The 18,097-nt window shown below is 33.8% G+C and overlaps 1 long non-coding RNA gene across 1 annotated transcript; it reads right to left on the bottom strand.

Moving 5' to 3' along the window:
• Nucleotides 1-1,566: 1,566 nt before the first annotated feature.
• On the bottom strand, nucleotides 1,567-8,491 carry LOC147076006 (uncharacterized). The gene is made up of 3 exons (XR_015069905.1): nucleotides 8,305-8,491; nucleotides 6,946-7,104; nucleotides 1,567-1,880 (listed from the first exon to the last, which is right to left on the bottom strand). It is a non-coding gene; the product is annotated as an uncharacterized LOC147076006 (long non-coding RNA).
• Between the last annotated feature and the right edge of the window lie 9,606 nt (nucleotides 8,492-18,097).

Here is an 18,097-nt window from a genome sequence, read left to right as displayed (position 1 = left end):
GATAAAAAATTATATTTTATAATCTCTGTGATCCCAAATTAAGAAGAATTAGGCATTTTTATTATTAAAAAAATGGGCACGATTAACACACTTGAAGATAATTCTAAAGATACTGATTATAAGCTATGTCTTTGACCATTGAAATGTGATAAACATCCTACGAATAAAGATTGTTTTATAATAATTATTGACCTAAGAATAAGGTAGTATTTTTTTTGAAATACGCAATTTCTATTGGCATTTTCCAGTGGGTAAGCTACAACATACAGCCGTAGCCAGAAATTAATAAACGATAAATGAAGTAGGGAGTAAGATCATGTTTTTGAACATGTACCATTTTTACATTACGCATAATTCTGCAATTCAGTGTTGCATAAAACAGTTGTCCGTTTTCAATCGATTTCAAGTCTAGCTTGGTAGCGCGATGGTATAAGGAATCATGACCATCATTATTCGGGGTCAATCCACTGCCGAATAGCCGAATTCTTCTATAGTTATCGCTATATCAAGGCATTAATTTTCCAGCAGGTAAGCACTTATCGAGCGTCAAGGAATAAACTAAGTATAACTTATTTTCATATGTCCATTCAGAAAAATGAAATGTGTCAAAATAAAGTATATAATAAAATAAAGACACACTGTTCACAAAGATAATCAATACCATAAAGTACCTACTGAGTTTTGATATGCACCAGAATGAAACATTCTGTGTCATTTTGAAAATTTAAATATGATTACATTGCACATTGTTTATCACTAGAATGTGTCATTTTATGTAACTTCATACGACCAGATTGTATACATGAGTAATTACACTGAACACACTGAAATCTTTTTTCACCAGAATGCGTCATTTTATGTTTTTTTAAATCACTAGATTGAGTACACGAGTAGTCACATCCATCACATTTATATGGCTTTTCACCTGAATGAGTCATTTTATGTGATTTCATGTTGCCTGATTGTATACATGAAAAATTACACACATTACATATAAATCGCCTTTCACCATCATGAGACATTTTGTGCGATCTTAAATTACTAGAATAGTTTGTGGAAAAATCGCATTTATCACATTTTAATCGCTTTTCACCAGAATGAGTCATTTTATGTAATTTCATATTACCAGATTTTATACACGAGTAAGGACATTGATCACATGTAAACGGCTTTTCACCAGAATGTGTCATTTTGTGTGATTTCATGCCATTGGACAGTAAACAAGAGAAATTACATTCGTTACATTTAAATGGTTTTTCACCAGTATGTGTCATCTTGTGGGTTTTCATATTGCCAGCCGTTAAACATGAGTAATCACATTCAATGCATTTATATGGTTTTTCACCAGAATGAGTCATTTTATGTACACTCATGTTAGTAGATTGAATGCATGAGTAGCTGCATTGATCACATTTATATGGTTTTTCACCAGAATGAATCATTTTATGTGATTTCATATTACCAGATTTTTTGCATGTATAATTACATTGGTCACATTTGAATGTTTTTACACCTGAATAATTTTTAGTCTTCTCATGAACGTTTTTATGCAAGTTTAGTAAGTCTAAGAATTCAAATATTTCAAAACAAATACAGCATATAAAATTTTGCTTATAAAAATTTTTCTTTTCTAATTTTATAACAGCTACTAAAAATTCATGGTTTTTGTCAAATGTTCGCGCATTACTGTATTTACTGGCGTTATAGACAGTGTCTGTAATAATTGTTGGTAAAGTGACATTATTCTCTCGAATATAGTTTTTTATTTCTTGTTCGGCAATCTGTATGTCACCGGAAGTCACTTGCACGGGCGACAATGACATCTTGCATAGTGGTATGACACTTGCAAAATTTGCTATTGTGGTGTCTGCAGACATTGACTGAAATAAAACAAACCGTTGATAATTAAATTAGTACAAAACATATTCACGATATTCAAATAATTTTTAATTTGTCAATGAAAGAGCACGTAACGTATCGTCGCTATAGGATTGGTTTGTCAAATATCCGTTTTTGTCGAAATCGACCTTTTAAAACCATTTGGCTGTTACGATGTTTTTAAAAATCCGGGCGAGAATTGCTACCAATTATTGTCGATAAATGAAAATATTAAATTGTTTTTAGACATGTTACCACTCTAATTGATTCTTTGAAATCAGGATATTATGAAAACAAGTTTGGTAATTAATATATCGTTTTGAATAGATATTGAGGCCATTAGATATCCTCAGCTGCATGTACCGTTAAAATTAATTGACTCGATCACGTGTGCGAGCGAAACGAACAATCGAGTTTTGATTTTTAACAGCTATCGGTTACTTCAAAATATTATTTTAATTTTAATTAGGTATTTTGATTTGTGAAAAAGTCTTCATGGTGTCTGTTTATCGGAACATTTAAAAAATTGCAAATGATTTTTATTTCATTATTTTTTTTATTTTGTTAACTATTAATTCATGGTGGAACTGCATTGTATTGTTGTTTTAATTTAATTTGTTGTCGTACTTATTCCATATAATATCTTTGTACATTCTTCATTTTTTTTATAAATGAAATTGTTTTTATATAGTACAAATCCACTTTAATTTAATAGAAAATTACGGTCCTTCAGGGAGTCACGATCCGTGTATCTGAGAAACACTGCTCTAAAATACTTCTCCCACTGTTTCAAATGTATAAAATAAAATAAAACAATGTCCTTCCACTAAAAATTTTACGGTAAACAAATCAAAAAGTGAAATTCGTTTATTTTGTAAAGTGAAATTTGTATTTGGAACTTAATGTTTTTATTAAAAAGATGCAGATGCGATAAAAAAAATACAATAGTAAAGTTGTCATTTTTAAGCATACACTATACAAGCATTACACATCAATAAAACTAAATAGATAGAATGTTTAGTACCACTGAGGTAGTAGTATGTTCCTAAATTAACTTAACATTTCAGCCATCATACGCTAAACGACGATCGTTGTTAGCATCCCTCGCCATTATCAAAAACATCGATATATCGTTGCGTAGCATTCTAAGGGTCAATGCAGAAAGTTTTGCAGATCTAAATGGACTAGAACCATCCCTTTCTTTAAATTACTTTGTAATGGTAATGAATACATCATTCATATGCTGTAAAAATAACAATTTAAATGTCTCCTGAATATTTGGTCTATTCGACAAACCAATCCTACAGCGACAGTATATTAATTTTAATAAACTATTTTTTTATTCAACGAATAATTTACAAGATTTAAGAATGTAATATTCTAAGTATTGAACATACTTACATCATTTTGAAAACACTTCTGAAAAATAATGTAATGTAATATAAAGCTACTTAAAAGATTCAAATACAATAACACACATTATTGGTATTTGTAGTTTTTAGTTATATAGTTCGATATATGTGTCACTAGATTTCAAAATCAGCCAAGTCCATAATAGGTGAATAGGAGAAAAACAGCTTTTTGTTTTCTCAAATACACAGTCACAAGGGTGAAAGTTTATGTTATGTCGAGTATAGAATATTTAAAATTAATAAATTCCACATTTTGATAATGCAGAAATGTTAGAAAGCAGTAGTTCTTAAGCAATTGACAAAAAAGTCAAAAATACCTAAAGGTGGACATGGCTGATTTTGAAATGTAGCGACACATATCGACTTCTTAATCATCTACAAACCAGCTAACTACACTTTTGACAATAAAGCATATTTTCTATGCTAAGAAAATTTCAAATTCCTAAACCTATAAATAAATGCGTTATCATTCTTCACACATAACAGCCAACTGCAGGTGCCAAATTTTCAATATCATAAATGGAACAACCCCGCTCATTATATAATTTTTCTTTATATAAATAGGAAGCTATAATAATATATAAATTTATAGTGCTGATATTTGTAAAAAAAAATATTTAAAAGTGTATTTTTGAAATTGTTAAATTCCGCTCGATAGTTAAAGTATTAAGTTTTATCTCCTTTCTGAACAATTATCCCAAGTGGAGTTAGCTGGTTTGCAGATTAAGCAGTTGATATCCACATGTTGTTATATCACAGCACAAATAAAGAGCTCAGGATTAAAATCATGCACGCGAATAATACATACATTAATTTGTTAGAAGTAATTGTAATTGTTTCTGTTCATACTTGCACACAAATGTTTGAGCAATTCTTTTAAGTACTGTTATCAAACGAAAAAACCCTGGTGCGTGACAGTTTCAAATTCCATATCAACAATCTAACAACAAAAATAATTATCCAGCTCCCCTGAAGAATGTTTAGAACCTCTGACTTACACAAAAATATTACAAACAACATTTCGTAAACGGTCCTTTGCAAAGGGCAAACTCTAGGAAAAAATTCCTACCTACCGAGATCCGGTGAAGGTCGAATTCACCGGCATTTTTTTTTTTGCAAGACCTTCCCCCTCGCTCGGTGACCGCAAGGGTTCGCCATCTATTAGAAGGGAGATTTTTCTCAAAAAGAAGATAAGAAGTTAGTATCGATTCGGCAGTGAAGTCGACAAAAACAACCCTCGTGTCCGTCTGTGACGGGGCGGACGCCCAAGTCTTATTCGGTCTATTATACCCGTGTTAATAAATATTCGTATAACCCCTGCAACGCAAGATCGTAATAAATAACTGTGAAATGTGACAAAAACAAACCCACCCTTGAGATGCCGGCGCCGTAGAATTTAATAGTGCCGCGGCAATGGACCCGTAATAATAACACGTCTAATCTAAATATTTTCGATGTAACCTCTATTGTAAAATTATCATTGTTTGCTCATGTGTTAGTCTCAATAAATTACTATTCTGCGCAGAATCATAAATCAAAAATGTGTTTTACCGAAATTATATCCCATGGTGTCCACACCTCCAATCGAAGTAATGCTGATGAAGGATCCCACTAGCCTACTACATACATGTGATTTCCCTCCTCTCGGTATTAGTACCTACCTCATTATGTGTTAATATAATATTTTTACATGGATAAATAAAGCCCCTAATCTCATTATGAAATCAATCTCGACTTACGAAGTAAAACCATAAAACATCGCCGAGAAAGAGAAGTCTCCAGCTGGAAGACATGGTACTCGTAGGTTGCACTGGATAATATGCATATCATGTATAGTAATTTCGTAGAAGGAAATTGCATTTCAACAAAATCCAAAATGCTGTAGGTCCCGATTGAATACCGATACGATGAAGAAATATAAGTAGAAGGTTCATAGTTTTTAACTCATAAGATATGTATTTAATTTAAAAAAATAGCATACATATTATTATAAAACATACGGAACAAATTTGGATTGCGTGGGATTTGAACTCAGATATTAAGTTACTGTCCGCGTGAGTGCCCTTATATTATGAGCTACTGACCCGTCATGTAAATTAATTCTAACAAACTCGATATGTCAGGTTTTTCTAAACTGGGTAACGGAAGGGATAAAGTTTTGTTATTATTGGTTATATTAGTGAAACAATTCATTACGAATGTCGTATAGCAGGGTTTCCCAATATTTTTCTGCAATGAAACACTTCGCAAACCCGGAAACTTTACCGGAACACTTAGTTTATTTTGTAGGTTATTTATTAGCGCAGCTAACCGTTCTGCCAATTTTGGCAATTGTCGTTAAGTTAATAAGACTTGTTAGCCGGTCAGTTAAAAACAATATACCCCATCTTATTCATGCCCACGGTGTGAGAAAAGATGGTCCTCCGCCTGTACCTCGATCATGGCCCCCACATCCCGAATCGAGCCCCCTACTTATCGCTAAGGTTAAAGGCCATGTGACGATCTTCAGTTGCATATTCCAAATGGTGTTCGAGGTAAAATTAAATGTATTTTTAGCGATTTTTGCGCTGGGCCCCCCGTAAGCCCAGACCCCCAGGCTAGAGGCCTGTCAGCCCCCCTCCCCTTGTGGGAGCCATTACCTATCTAGATACTTGACGTCATAAACATTAGTGGAGATTGATCATCACTCGCCTTTCAATATGAAGTGGATTCTTTAATTATTTTAGTTTTACTTATTTTACTTCTACTTAGTAGATCTTTAAATGTGTTGCAGTCTATAAAACCTATCCAAATGGTCGCGGAACACTTATTCAGGTCATGGTTTGGGAAACCCTGTCGTATAGAATGAAAAATTTGTTTTAAGCGAAAGCGATAGCATGAAGAACAAAATACTTAAATACATTTATGGATTAAAAACGATCCTCACCAATGGGAATTCAATTCCAGCGAGTCAACAACTACTATCTTGGCAAACAAATGACCATTGACAAAAATATCAATATCGAGATTGCTATAAATAATAATGAAATACCTACTTTTTATAATGTGATTGGCTTAGTTCTAAATTCAAATACCGGATGATATATGATGGTATATATATAGTTTCCTTAATTACTAGTAGCGCAACGTGGCATGGAAAGGTGCATGTCGGGCATAACGCGTAAGATCACAAAATAAACCAATGGATAAGGAAATATACAGGGGTCTGCGATGTAATAGAGTTCGCTAAGAGCCTCGAATGGAAGTGGGCTGGACACATAGCTCGAAAAAGGGACAGCCGCTGGACAAATCTAGTAACCCAAGAGGTACAAATCGTCCGCAGAGTAGATCTAGATGACGCTGGTTTTATGAAATGATTAAGTTCTGTGGAAGTACGTTGTAAAGAAACTACAGGACCGAGAGAGCTGGAATCAACTTGGAGAGGCCTTCAATGATGATGATGATAGCTATAGTAGAAACTATCATGGGGTACATTCATTTGGGTGACGATCTTGAAATGTTTTCTTCCATTGTGCCTAAGATCAGTTCGAATATAAAGTTCGTAGAAAGTATGCAGTAGCAAACAACTAGGGATCGAATGGAGTAGAAAAAGCTTGAAATGTTTTTATATAATATAGTCTAAATATAGTCTAAAAAAATTTGAATAAATGTGTACCTGATTGACTGGCCTGTGTACTGATGAATAAGAGCAACCAGCTTGTGGATCTTCATAATAACTCCTTGGCCGTATTTTGTCTTCAACTGATTTATGCTTGATGTCAATTTGATAAAAATCAGTGTAAGATTTTTTCGTAGTCATGCCTGCTGAAGGGTTCTAAAATAAAATATACATATTATTATTATTAATTCTATCTAGACATCATTACCTGCCTATTAAATACAATTGATCACACCTCAACAGCAAGAAACCGGACCACAAAAGGCGACGAATAATTAAAATATAATAATGGGAAATGAAATTTCCAACGGGTGTAGAGAAACAGGTCTCCAGTGTGGAAGAATATGGGATAAACATAAACACGTGTCAAGAATACGCTTGTACTTTGTCTGATAACTGCTCCCGGTTTATGAACTGACGGTCATTCAATATGAGTGTACTCAAGGTTGCAACACACACTATTGCACGTCTAAAATATGTGGTTCATTTTCATAGGACACTCACATTTTCATAAATAACACAACGTAAAAATGTAGTTTATTGGCATATAGCATATCGGAGTCTATTTTACAACGTTTTTCTTAGCTCGTATTCTTATTTATCCGGTGGTTCTTTGTCCGGTATAAATCTTGCAATCGATTTTTAACTAACTTCCCGACTAGCTACACATTTGAAACTTTTAGAATATATCAGAACACGATGCCAATGCATTCTTTGAACACTTTTAGCCATCTTTAAGTAGAATTGAATTCATTTTCAGTTAATTCTGTTTTGTATGAAAAGTTATTTCGATACCATTATTGGTTGCTAAGCGGATGGTCCTAGCAACTAAATTATTAATATATACGTGCGTTAGGTACTATGGAAATCAAAATGACATTTCAGTATTATTTCTATCAAGTACACATTTTTTTGATCGTTTGAGCTAGCAAGTCAAGTTTATATGATTCACCAGAAAATTTAAAAAAGTATATAAAAAGTTCTTTTTATCTTGTAATTATTCATAGTAAATTCTTTGTAATTATTTATTAATTTGTTCTGTGGTCAATATATTAAATAAAAAAATAATTACATAACAGCAAAGAAAACAATTGAATGACGAAGATTTTATACCATATCATTTTATTTACCTACCTACTGATATAAAACCACGTTGTCAAAAACTTCAATTCGCAATGAAATGTGGAGCTAAAGCGGGTTTAGCAAAACTTCCAGTCCAGGTTTTGTGACTCATACATAGACCACCGCCATCTTTAGATTAAGTCGGCAATGCATAGACACATTTAATGGATGAAAAAAAAACATATTTAAGTATATAAAATATAGGTGGGCAATCAATTTTTTTCAAAAACTAACCTCGAAATGACCGCTGACATCATCAGCAATCTCTTGCTTTATACGTGTCAGAGCATTCGGATGGATGATTGGCACATTAAACCAATTCCGCCCTTCTCCGTCGGATTCAAATGTATCTGATTCAAGTTTTACATCCATTCTGAGTAGGTACCTAGATATGCTGTGTACCAATATACCTAATTCGTCGTTCACGTCACGTCGCACTTGACAGAATCGTAGATAATAATATAATAACATACGAACAAAATAATATTTCTTTTGGTAGGTACCATTGAATCATTCAAATTATTGAATTTATCCGTCAATATTTCTACCATTTTTTACAAAAATTATTGTAATTATTATCTAGGTTTCTATTCAATTGAAACGTACCTAGTTAAATAAATAAGTACCTACTTATGTATTTACAATAATATTGTTTGTTACTTTTCTGTATGAATGAAGGTACTATTAGGTAGGTACCAAATCAAAATGCACAGCCCCAACCGCGAAGTGGGCCCTTCTCAATAGGTTACATTAATATGGACGAAGCATCTGGAAAAAAATGACACTCACTTTTTGTCGGGTCTGCCGATCAATGGCACAATCTGTTCTAATACCATTACAATAAAGGTGACATTGCTATACATTCTCGATGCTTTTTGTCGGTCTGCCGAATGGTTCTGTTCCAACGGGTTCGCTCAAATGAACATTGACACTAGAAACACTGTTCTAACGCCATCACAATAAAGGTGATATTGCTATAAATTCCCGATGCGTGATATCGCGTAATGGAAATTGCGTGACGTCTACCTATACATGTGCGAATGTCGCTATTCGCAAATTTACTTGCTAGCTACTGTACTGAGTGCGTTGACCATTGTCATTGGCTGGCCCTTCTTCAGTGGGCAATGGTCTAAAATTGAATTGTATTGTCAGTAATTAAAAAGAAATATCAATGAAGTAAAATTCAACTAGGCCATATAAACTAATGAAAGGAGTCTCATCTACAAATAAAACTTATATTATTCATGTTGACTTTGAAGTCCTTCAGATAGGGTTTGCCTTTGTGAGGTGTTATTCTACGACTTTATTCCTTTTTCTTGTCGTTGGTCATTTGTTTCCCTTTTTATTTACTGGTCATACCACTTCGTCACGTCACTTTCTATAATCACGGCTGCCAACAGTGATGCCAACCGTACTATAATTATAGTATTTGTACTATAATTTTGGCCCGCGTACATGTACAATATAAAAGTCTGAAAATACTATATAGTTCGCAATATAATTTATCTAAAAAAAGCCCTTGTTAACTACACTTCAAGTAAATTTTGTCTAAAAAACGTCTCGTTAATCACTATATGAGTTATTTTTTGAAAATGAGGAAAAGTACTGATCGTTCGACGAGTAGGTACTATATTCTTTGTCGAAATACTATAATATTGAAGGCTCTGTACTATAATTCAACTTTGAAAATATGGCAACATTGGCTGTCAATCTGTCATATTGGTTTGTGTGTTACAGCTGTTCATTAGTGTGACTCGATAATCTTAGAGAACTAACATTTTCAATACGTAAAATGGACGTAAAACGTGAAGCAGGTGACTTTCAACCCGATGCAGATGAGCAACATCGATTCAATGCGTCCGTACAGGGAAATAACCCAGAATTAAATACTTACATCAAACAAGAGTGTGATAATGATCCCTGCCACGCTGCCGAGGTTAGTTTTACAAAGGTTATTTATTATAAAAACTGCCTACCTGATAAATTATTAGTGATAGTTTTTTTTCCAACCATAATATTTGTGTAGGTAATAATTATATTGTAATCCTCTAGACCAGGGGGTCCCAACCTTTTTGTACTCTAGAGCACATTCTAAAATATCGGTAGGGTGGCGGGCACCACCTATTTTTAATCGACAAACAACTCCTTCCATAACTTCTCATTTTCCCATAATTTATTTTCTTATATTCATAATTTATTAATAAATAATAAACAAAAATGTTTCAAAATAATAAAAATATTATTCAAATTGCATACACACAGATAAATGTATTTACAAAACGTAAACAAAGTAAACAAGAAACACAAATACAAAGAAAACATTTTATAAAAAAATAGAATATCAATATGTCAATGTGATCTTTGGCATTGCATATCATTGGCCAGTGCCTCATAATTAGGAGAGTATGACGATAATCCTGTTAGCAAACAATCATAAAGATGCTCATCGGTGAGTCGAGATCTATATCTTGATTTTATTAAGTTCATGTTTGAAAACAATGATTCGCATAAATATGTCGAACCGAAAAATGATTCAATTTTATATGCCGCTTTTTAAAAAATGGGAACTTTTCTCTGTCCACTGTATTACAAAAGCCCTCTGATATTAAGGATTTAAGCAAAATATCATTCTTAAGGGGGGACATGCTCGTCGAAGGTCAAAATTGAGTTTTTATTGTATTTTCAAACCATGATCCTGGACACTCCTTAAACGTTGTAGATAATCTATTTATATAATTTTGAAGCCTTATTATCCTTTATAGTTATTTTACACATTTGATGACTGCATGAAGTATTTTTGTTACATAAAATAGTATTCTTTTAAACCTCTCGCTCTAATGTTTTAGAATATAGTCATATTTCGGTACAGAACTGTGCAGTGGTGTTAAGATTTTTTACATTTATTAATTTATAAACGCATTTATAAAGCCATTAGTATAATTTATTACGAGATAATTTTTGTAAAATATTCACGATAAAAAAATATTTTGATAATCTCTGTGATCCCAAATTTGACAAGAATTAGGCATTTTATTATTCAAAAAATCGGCAAGATTAACACATTTCAAGATGATTCTAAAGATACTTATTATAAGTTATGTCTTTGACCATTCAAGTGTGATAAAAATCTTATGAATAATGATTGCTTTATAATAATTATTGACCTAAGAATAAGGTAGTGTTTTTTTGAAATACGCCATTTCTTTTGTCATTCCCTAGTGGTTAAGCTACAACATACGGCCGTAGCCATAAAATGACAAACTATAATTAAAGTAGGGAGTAAAATTATGTTAACGCGCGTGTTTGAACATGTACCTAACCGATTTTTTTTTTATTTTTTTTTTAAACGGTACATGTTCAAACACGCGCGTCAATATCATTTTACTCCCTACTTTAATTATAGTTTGTCAATTTATGGCTACGGCCGTATGTTGTAGCTTAACCACTGGGGAATGACAAAAGAAATGGCGTATTTCAAAAAAACACTACCTTATTCTTAGGTCAATAATTATTATAAAGCAATCATTATTCATAAGATGTTTATCACACTTGAATGGTCAAAGACATAGCTTATAATAAGTATCTTTAGAATTATCTTGAAATGTGTTAATCTTGCCGATTTTTTGAATAATAAAATGCCTAATTCTTGTCAAATTTGGGATCACAGAGATTATCAATATAATTTTTTATCGTGAATATTTTACAAAAATTATCTCGTAATAAATTATGCTAATGGTTTTATAAATGCGTTTAAAAATTAATAAATGTAAAAAATCTTAACACCACTGCACAGTTATGTACCGAAATATGACTATATTCTAAAACATTAGAGCGAGAGGTTTAAAAGAATACTATTTTATGTAACAAAAATACTTTATGCAGTCATCAAATGTTTAAAATAACTATAAAGGATAATAAGGCTTCAAAATTATATAAATAGATTATCTACAACGTTTAAGGAGTGTCCAGGATCATGGTTTGAAAATACAATAAAAACTCAATTTTGACCTTCGACGAGCATGTCCCCCCTTAAGCTCCAAAATTTCTAACTCTAGTTCTTCTGTCTTACCTTGAACAAAATCTGCAATACATGCGGCCATTTCCATTACATTTATTTGGCGAGTAAAAGGATTGATACAGAAGGAAACAATTGGCTCGATATCTGTAAACTGCAAAAATCTCTCTTCAAATTGTTTTTTTTAACACTTGAAGATGCTTAATAAATAATGACCCGTTTAATTCATTGTTACCTAGCATTTTATTCATATGTGGGAAATGCACGAGAGAATTGATCTGCAGATGTGATATCAACAAATCCAATTTAGCTTTAAATGACTTTACAGAGCTTATCATTTCAGCTATGTTTTTGTCTTTCCCCTGCAACTCTAAATTTAAAGAATTCAATTTTTCCATGATGTCTGTGAGAAATCCCAAATCAATCAGCCAGCGAGAGTCAGCTAGTTCATCATAATTTTCCTTTTTATCGTTTATAAATGTTTTTATTTCTTCAATTCAACTCACAAATCTTGTAAGAACCTTTTCTTTACTAAGCCAACGTACTTCTGTATGCAGAATAAGATCATGTTTTTTATCTTCAGTATCTTATAACAGGGCCTTGAAAAGTCGGTGTTGCAAAGGAGCTGCTCGAATAGAATTGATTATTTTTGTAACTATTTTCATAACGTGTTCAAATGGCAATATTTTACAACACAGAGCTTCCTGGTGGATAATACAGTGGTAGGACACATTTTAGAACTATATAGAAGAAATATCAAAACTCCTAATTCGTGTTTCGTCAGACGAAGATGTCTCCTAGCTAACTGTCGCGACCCGAACGGGGCAGCAATCGCAATCACAATGACAACAACGCGGTTCCAGGCGGGGAATGCTATTTGCACATCGCTCCTTGTACACGCCGAAAACCCGAACTGAGCCGATGATCGCCGAAGCAATCGGGACGGTACGAGCACGTGACTACTGTCACGTGCTTCGGCGTTCATCGGCTCAGTTCGTGGCGTTCGTTCACTTCGGATTTTCTGCGTGTGTCAGGCTAGCGTGAAAATTCTGTCTCTATCGAATAGTGCCGGGCACATACGAATCGTTCCGCGGGCGCCATGGTGCCCGCGGGCACGGGGTTGGGAGCCCCTGCTCTAGACAATCAACATATTTAGTAATGACGCCAAGGCTATAAGTAAACAGGAAAAAAGTTGATTTATAGGTATCGTCATAAGAACATTGATATCTTTTTTACTACCGTACGTTTTTATTAGGTCGTATTCTTATTTGTCCGGTGGTTGTTTGTCCAGTACAAATCTTGCAATCGATTTTTAACTAACTTCCAGGCTAGCTAAAGATTTGAAACTTTTAGATAAGGTATATCAGAACACGATGTAAATGCATTTTTTTAATACTTTTAGCCATCTTTAAGCAGAATTGAATTCATTTTCAGTTAATTCTGTTTGGTATGAAAAGTTATTTAGACACCAATATTGGTTGCTAGAGGTCAGGGGTCCTAGCAACTAAATTATTAATAAATACGTGCGTTACTATGGATATCAATATGACATTTCAGTATTATTTCTATCAATTACACATTTATTTCATCGGTTAAGCTAGTCAAGTCAAGTTTATATGATTCATCAAAAAATTTAAAAACGTTGTAAGTATATAAAAAGTTATTTTTACCATGTAATTATTTATTTATAAAATCAATGTATTTTTTTAGATCCCTTCAAAGTACCTTACAACTGTAAAATTGGAGAATGATTTTGGGCGGGTTGACTCGGAGAATGAAATTGTTCAAGATGATGTGGAGCAAAGCAATTATGAGTACCCGCAACCTAGTTGCTCCTATTCCGAATGCAACCCTGGACATCAGGTATAATAAATCAATCTTTTCATTTTCAATAGGTAATCTACTTACAATCATAACGGTACCACAGAAAAAAATAAGATTAGATTCGTTTAGATTAGATTACATTAGGTATTCGATTAGATGTGGCGAAAAACACTGACGTTTTCGGAAGTACCACTACTTCCTTACCTTATTCAATACAACGTGAGTGCAAATTTAATAGTTTCTCATTTCTCCGATGCTCCAAACATGCGGTCGTTCACCGCTGTCTTTAGATTAATAAAGCCTGAGCATAACTTTTAGCGCAAGCAACGAGTGGTCCACTGCCATACTATTTATTGATAACGTACTTGCAAGCAGAGTTTTATATTCTATAATGACTGAAGAGTATAAATAAGTTATTAGTTATTGTCGTTTAGAATCGACTGCCACATTGACAAACGTCCTAGTGTATTTTGATATTATAATACACAGAAGAAGTTTACTTACTTTGATCGTCACTTCCAATTATTAATAACACTTAACCACCAAATCGGATGAACTCCAAGGTCTTCAAGATACGTTAAAATAATCTGAAAGAAATCTGAAACTAAGAATACTCCGGCAAGTGAACACGTCAGACGCGTCAGTATGAGCACTCTATAAAAATAACAGGTCATCCATAGACAACTGGAGGGGCGAAAAGTAGGACCAGTCGTGTAATGTATCGGCTTCCTTCTTCAGTGGGCAATGGGTCGTTATGTCAATTTGATTCCGAATGATCAGTTTCCAAACAGAAATGCAAAAATATGTCAATGGCTTGACGTAAGTGATATTATTAATTTACTATTAATTATTATTAATTGATATTATTTATAAGCTTGGAGTCCTAATGACATGGTGTTGGATTTTAATAAAATTGTATGTATAGACGACGCCATAGTTTTCCCTTCGGGATTGATTTTCATTCATCTCAGATAGTTTGATATTTTGCTGATTTCTCAGTTTTACGATTTTCGTGTCGTCCTGCCAATATAACTTTGGGTATTCTGGAGTCTGGCCTTCAGAATATTGCCTGAAACCATCTCAGGCTGCTAGGCCTAGCAGAACAGCTGGCAATCGCCGATTTCTACAACTGACATTGTAATAGGTCATTTCCGACTCAATTAGAAAGCCGATACATTCACAACGACTGGTCCTACTTTATCCGCCCCTCCCGTTGTTGTCGATGGATGACATGACATTCGTTCTATTGAGTGCTCATACTGACGCGTCTGTCGTGTTCACGCAGTGAATGGTTTGATTTGGATAGATTTGTTAAATGATAAATAATACACTAGCATTAACACACCTTCTAAAAATCTAATGCATAGATCCTACATATTTTTTGGAAATCGATATTACCACCGGTTTTTGCGAGGGACTAGTCTGACTTTGACAGATGATGAATAACAGGAATGTATATTATTTATTAATAACACTGATAGTTAATATATTTGGTGTGAGAATGTTTTATAATTCAATTTGAAACGAGAAAGGGCGAATCAATATGTCAAGCAATTTGGGATCTGATTTTGACAGCTAAAAAGTGGACCACTCGTTGCTTTTGCAAAAAGTTATGCTCAGGCTTTATTAATCTAAAGATGGTGGTGAATATGCACAATATTATGTGTTGGTATATAAATGTTTCGTTGAATCATGTGCATTTAAATAAAATAAGTCATTATTCATCTCAAATAAAGCGATATGTGATTATCATAAATACCCATCCAATATAACGTGACCATTAATCTTCGGTCCCATTTAAAAGATAGCAATGTAAAAAATGAATTTAAACATTAATTTGTTTCATTGTCTATAAAAAATAAATGCTTGCAGCCGTAGAATAATATTTAAAAAATAAAATTCGAATTAAAATTTAACCTTAAATAATATAGTTTCCCTTGTGCGGGAAATTCATATCGAAACAAATATTGATAGATAATAAAGCAATGCACATATCTGAGAGGAATAAATCAATTCTGATGAGAATAGGGATTTATAAGACCCAAAGGTCTTTTTAGGCGTTTTTTTAACATGAAAAAAAGACCTAAAAAGACTCAAAAAACGCATATTTTTTCACGTTAAAAATACATGCGTTTTTGGAGTCTTTTTAGGCCTTTTTTCATGTTAACAGTGAGCTATTTTTTTAATAAATTAAAAATCAATAATTAATTTAGTGCTAACACCGTGACTGGCGCGTTTGGAGCAGTTGGCCATTAGTGACGAAGCCCACCAAAAGCGGCGCTCGGGGCGCTCACTACGAAATAGGCCCCCTCCTACCCGCGCATTACCCTTAACCTATGTAATAAGGGGCACGAGAAGCACAAAATAATAATTATTATCAGCGTCTCCCATAACAAAGCAATAAAAATATTATATTATTTCTCGGCGGCTTGTAATTCATATTCACGATGACATAATTCTACCAGCGAAATATCGGACACCCAGCAACTAAACAATGAGTTCACTGTTATTAAAATAATGCGTACTCGCCCGTCTATCGACAACGCGCCCAGAAGCGGATAAAATAAAACATCGCGCGCCCCTTTTGCTTGCCGTGTTCAATGGGCTACGTAGTATTTTCCTTAATTCGTCCCACTGAGAAGCCAAACAACGGGTGAATCATGGGGCGGGCGGGCACAGTGCTTCGTCAAAGCCAGTCTGGCGTATTTGATTACGTTGTATTTTCGATGATTCACGCGCCACTTGTGAAATTTTGCGCGAGCGCCCCACTCGCTGCGTTAAGTGGGTTTTACGCCTTAGATATAATTAATGTATTATTGAAATGTGGTAATTAAAAGGTCAACAGTGATTGTGTTAAATTGTTTGTCCACGTTGGTCACATTAAAAATACACGGTATAACCGACAAGGCATCCTTCCATCTCACACTGTATGGCGTTCAACCAATGACATTAATATGGACGAAGCATCTAGAAAATAAAATGACACTCACTTTGTGTCGGGTCTGCTGGATGGCGAAATTCATATTTTAATATCGGTATCCTACGCTCAAATGAACATTCTGCTTGCAAGCGGTCTGGCGACACCGCTGGGTCTGCCCATACAAAATTTCTGACTGTCAGGTTTCGACTCCACTGTTATTATTGTGTTACAAAATGCCAATGTGCCTAGTTAAAAATTGTAAAAAAATCTACTAAACACTCCAAGAAAGATGGGATATCACTTTTCATGTGTTAGTATTATTTATTATTTATAAAATGCCATTTTAAGATATTGATGAATGTTTGTTTATTCAATGTAATTGAATGACAGAAACCATTGGACAGTCGCCTGTGATGCGCTGGGCTCACTTGCGTCTAATCTCCGAGAAGTCGTAAGTAACCGAGAATCTGTTTCTAACGCAATGAGTCATGACACTAATACGCCATTACAATAAAGGTTATATTACTATAAATTCTCGAAGCTTGTATCGCATAATGGAAACGGATACGTCAATGGTCACGTGACATCTACCTATACATCTGTGAATGACTTTCATGCACAATTTCTCGTGCGCGCCGGTATGAAGTGAGTTGTCCATTTAATATGTCATTGCGTTCAACGAATATATTTTGCTCCGTGGTCGAAAAACCCTTACCCGATTCGCTTCAGGCACACTATTTATTAAATCGTCTTAAGTATAAAATGAATGTATTTTTCGCAATTTAATGCAATGTAAAATCGGAAAAGTATTTCGAGCGGATTGACTCAGACAATGAGATTGTTCAAAAGGAAGTAGATAGGTAGAGCAAAGCAATTATGAGCAATCTAGTTCCCCTTATTCCGAATGTAACCTAGGAAATAAGGTATTTAATCAGAGCGTTGCTCGCGTAGCGGAGCTCGGAGCACTTGAACAATGGGATTTTACCCGGAGTTGAAGCGGAGCCGGAGCACTGAAAATGTGTAGTACTCCACTGCTCCAGATGTTTTTTTTTATTATTAAATTTTCGTTCTAAAATTCAATGAAAATAGTATATTTTGACACTGCAATACTGGAATTATTTGAAATATGGCAACACTGCCGTGTGATAAAACCTCACTTTTTTGACTGAAGAAACAAATAATGAGAGACGATTTGCTTTCGGAATTTTGTTTAATAAAATTAATAATTAAAATGACGATTGTTAAACTACTTATTTTTCAACATTTTT

The sequence above is a fragment of the Rhyacophila brunnea genome, unplaced genomic scaffold (assembly GCF_057557595.1).
Source record: "Rhyacophila brunnea isolate RB1 unplaced genomic scaffold, BYU_Rbru_1.0 scaffold_136, whole genome shotgun sequence".
NCBI lineage: Eukaryota > Metazoa > Arthropoda > Insecta > Trichoptera > Rhyacophilidae > Rhyacophila > Rhyacophila brunnea.
This window is presented reverse-complemented; position numbering and strand designations above follow the sequence as displayed.